The sequence below is a fragment of the Quercus lobata genome, chromosome 10, assembly GCF_001633185.2.
Source record: "Quercus lobata isolate SW786 chromosome 10, ValleyOak3.0 Primary Assembly, whole genome shotgun sequence".
NCBI lineage: Eukaryota > Viridiplantae > Streptophyta > Magnoliopsida > Fagales > Fagaceae > Quercus > Quercus lobata.
The window spans coordinates 26,152,076-26,156,594 of record NC_044913.1 but is presented as its reverse complement, the minus strand read 5'-3'; the positions used below and the strand labels follow the sequence as shown (position 1 = coordinate 26,156,594).

The 4,519-nt window shown below is 31.9% G+C and overlaps 1 long non-coding RNA gene across 1 annotated transcript; it reads left to right on the top strand.

Moving 5' to 3' along the window:
* Positions 1 to 364: 364 nt before the first annotated feature.
* On the top strand, positions 365 to 3,725 carry LOC115963206. The gene is made up of 4 exons (XR_004085744.1): positions 365 to 756; positions 1,804 to 1,877; positions 2,648 to 2,777; positions 3,325 to 3,725. It is a non-coding gene; the product is annotated as an uncharacterized LOC115963206 (long non-coding RNA).
* Positions 3,726 to 4,519: the final 794 nt, after the last annotated feature.

Here is a 4,519-nt window from a genome sequence, read left to right as displayed (position 1 = left end):
TTCTAATTGTTCTTTTAACACATGACATATAATCTTTTTTATTATCTAATTTTGGGAAGCTATTCAATTTATGAATAATATCTAATTTATTTCATTAATTAACCTATGTATTTCTATTTCATATACATACTCCTATTTATTCTTGTTTATTATAAAAAATTATACTAATTGTTTAAACTTTTTTTTTTTTTTTTTTTTTTTTGAGAAACAATTGTTTAAACTTTAAACCTTATAAACTTCAAACCACATGCCACTACATATATTCTAAAATTTAAATTAACCAAAAAAAAAGTTTCTTATAACATGCAATTTCTTATAAACATTTAAACCTTAGCGCCACATGTCCATCGATTCCCCTTTCCCTCAAAATTTTGTTCACTTTTCCCTCTAACACTCCTTACTCCCAACTCCCTCGGAACACAATTCCCCTTTCCCTCTAATTTTTTCACTTTTCCCTCTAACACTCCCAACTCACGCCAACTGACAACACGCAACTGCGCGGCAAGATACTAAAAAAAAACAAAAGAGAAAAGCGCCTAAAGATCAAGACAATTGAAAAAAAGAATACCTAACTTTCTAAGTGAGACAAAGAAGAAGAAGAAGAGCAAGAGAACTGGCTTGATTGCTCTGGCCAGTAACTCTCTCCCGACGAAGACTTCTCCGATCTCGATCTCGATCTCCTCCAGTTCTTTCGCCTCCAAGGCTCAGACAAGCACGGCAACCGCATTTTCCGTGTTGTGGGAAAGTACTTTCCCGGTAAACAAACATGACTAAGACCTCCCTCGCTTGTTGCTTCACTTCGTTTTGTGTTTTTGTTATCTGGTTTTGTTTAATTTGTGTATCATTATTATTATTTTTTTTTAATATATGATGATTGATATTGATTCTTATTGTTTTTAAGCAATTTGAGCTAGTTTGGCATCTGGGTTTTTGTTGGTTTTGAAAAAATAAAGTTCCTCCTTTTTTGTGGTGTTGTAATTTGATTCGAATTTAAGTGATGTTGTGAGTAACTTTTAGGTTATTTTGGCATCTGGGTTTGTTTTGTTTTCATGTTTTATATGGAAGATAGTTTATTTTTGCTTAAGTTCTGTAAATCAGGTAAGGGGTTTGTTTGGTTTTATCTGAATTATTAGTTAGTGATTTTTACCGTATTCAATGAATTTTTTGTGTCACTGCTTATTTTTCTTATCATTCTCATTTTACTGGTACTTACGTTTAAATGAATGTTACATCTTGAATAATAAGTATTCTTTGAATGTTTGGGCTTATAGTCATATTAATCTGATATTTTCATAATTTGTTCCCATTGTCTTACAATACTTTGAATGCAAGTTTTCTGTTTATTTTTTGTTTCTAATTATATTAGCTGCAACCTCCTCACTTCTTCTTTGTGTATGTTTCATTAAAGTTATAGAAACCATACTTATGGATTTTGGTTATTAATTTTTACTGTCCCCCCATGTCTACTAATTTATTTCTCCATAGCTTTTGTTTTTATACCTTAGCAATAATTTATTAGCTAAAATGATTTCATTGATGAATAAAAACAGCGTGGGGGCAGTGTTGTAGATGTTTGTTGTGGTTCACATCGGACCATTCAAAACAAGGCTTTTGTTCATAAAATCAATTGTATGCCGTGAGTGATGTAAGAGAGTATCTCCTGTTTCTATAAGAAGTTTAAAAACTTAAAATTTTCTTGTTTGGGTAGTTTTATCTCCTAATGTTGTTGGATAACCTTTTTCTAAATGACATATTTTAATTATTTGATGCCCTTATGAGATGCCTCTTTCTTTTATGGAGCAGCTGTCGTTGTGAGTGGAGAGAGGCTGGGCAGTGGCAGCAGAGCAATAGCAGAAGCAGGAATTGGAACCCCACAGGTTGGTTAATGTGTGAACAATTCAATTGCATATATACAAATTTGGGCTTTGTTTCTTCTTTTCTTTAATGCCAATTCCTGTTGTAATTGGCGTCTTGGTGGGGTAATTATCTACTTTTTCCCTTTTAGTTAAGATGTTATAATGATAGATAAGGCTATTGGTTTTGAGATCCAATCTCTATCTCTCTCTCTTCTTAGTTATTTGTTTTCTGGTTAACTTTTGTTCTCTAGAATTATTGGTTTTCAACTGGAATTGGTATCTTCTTAAAGCATCAATTGTAAATTTTTATTGTTAGTTAAGAGTAAAGCTAGGTTTTTTTTTTTTTTTTACTAACGAAAATTGGTAGCATCTGGTCCTTTGTCTATGCACTGGTTCTTTTATTGTTTGAATGTAATAGTCAATACATTCTTTTTCTTTTTAGTACCATCTATAACTCAGTTTATTTTTTCCTTTATCGCCTACCTAAATAATTTGAAAAAATGATTATAAAAGAAATCTTTTGTTTGCTGCTGTATTGGTGGTGCAGAGAGAAATAGACAATTTGGCATGGTTGATCTGTGTTGTTGCTTAAGGCCTAACTAACTGAAAATCTTTGGTTTCTAATATTAAAATACTAGACTCTTTTTTTAAATTTTAAAATATAATTTCTGTGTGTTCTGTCACACTATTTTACTAGCACAATGCAGACATATAATATCACCTAGCAGGAAAAAAAAGACATTCATCATTTTGTCTTTTGGATGCTTATATGGTTTACTTGATTATTGTAGGCTGTACTTTGCCAAACTTGGGCTTAGATCCCCTCCAAAAGACTATTATGTGCAAGTTGACACAAGAAGTGACATTCTATGGGTGAATTGTGTTGACTGCAAGAGCTGTCCAAAGAAAAGCGGTCTTGGTGTATGTGCTTCTAACTTTTCATTTAAATTGAATTTCTCTGTCTCTTTGCTAAAAGATGGTTCCTTAATTAGGTACTTTTTATGAGCTCTCCTTAAAATTGCATGTTAGATACCAACGTATTACCATGTGACTTACACACACACACAATCTGATTGTATTATAGTCTGAGATTATTTCAATGACTTGATCCGTTGAAAGTTTGTAGTCAAAACTATTTGCAATTGCATGCTCCATCAATGTAGTGTGATGTATGATACAAAATAAAAATAACATTATTAACATTATCAATTACTATAAAATTTGTTTGTTTCCTTAAACGGCTATATCTTTTATCCTAAAAATACAATTTTAATAGCATTTGGATAAGATGGCACTTCCACTCTACATAACTATGGGGCGGTGGGTGAACTCATGAATTTAATCACTTTATGTTGGAAGTTTTCTCAGTACTAGAAATGTTAATTTTTTAGTCCATAGTTGCTCATCAACATTGATAGAGAGAGTTGTAATTAGTACTGATTTTGCCCTTGCTTTTCTTTGTCATCAGGGTATTACCTTTTGTTGCAGTTGGGGAGTAGTTTTGGTTTGCAATATAGTTCTTAACCTGTGTGGTTATATTCTGTGTTTGCAATTTGGGAGGGATAGCAATGAGCCAAGCAATAATAGCCTAGAAAGTGCTCTACTGATCTGTTTTCCTCTTTTCTTACCCCACCCCACAATCTGAATTTGTAACTCCTACCCTTTTTTGAGTATTTTACCAAATGACTTTCTTCTATTGCTCCCTTTATATGTGCTTGTTGCTGTCGCTGACACCATTATTAATTTGAGATATCAAAATGATTGTTTATCACTGAGAGAATTTATTATTTGCCATGACCTGGCTCCAACGTCTTACTGTAAAGTATTCTTTGAGGAATGTGACAATCTCAGATCAATTATTTGTGTTTTTATTTAAGTTTTACTTTATACATGGCATGCAAGCCATACTAGTACGAGGGATATAAGGTTCATAATAGAATGATGAATTTACAGTCAAGTACCCCTTTAAGAATCCATCTTAATTTGGGATCATAGTTTTTTCCTCATTAAGGCCAACTTCAAACTTGTACTATGTTCCAATCTTCACACTTGTACTTTTTAAAAAAAAAAAAAATGTAAAAGGTTTGGTGTTGCTTCTTACAAGATGGCTGAAGCATAGACATTGATTTTCTTTAAATTGCCATATTGGAGCACACTTCTGTTACGTCACAATTTGGATGTGATGCATGTTGAAAAAAATATATTTGACAGTTTGATTGGGACAATTATGAATATTAAAGATAAGACATGGAAGGAACTAATTTATTATTTTGTGTTCATTCCTGTCCAGGGCACAACATAAATCAAAATATATTTGTAGGACAAATCTGATGTTGGACATCTATCTAATAAGCATTTTCTACAAAATGGGAAGGAAACACAGGTTGTTTGTTTGTAATTGCTAAAAATTTCTTCATGCTTCTGTGTTAAAAGGACTATTTAATGTAATTATTCTTTGTTTCTAATAAAGCATTTCTATCCTTTTTAGCTCAAATAAATAAATAAAGAGACTTGACTTATTTGATAATGTTTATATTGTGATTGGCTTATATTTCAATTGGACAAGCTCGCTTTCCTTGATGGGAAGAAAATTTTATTAACTTTTGAGATGAGAGTACAAAAGGCTGCTATTTTTGAATTTCAAGCTACCATTTTGAAGTTGA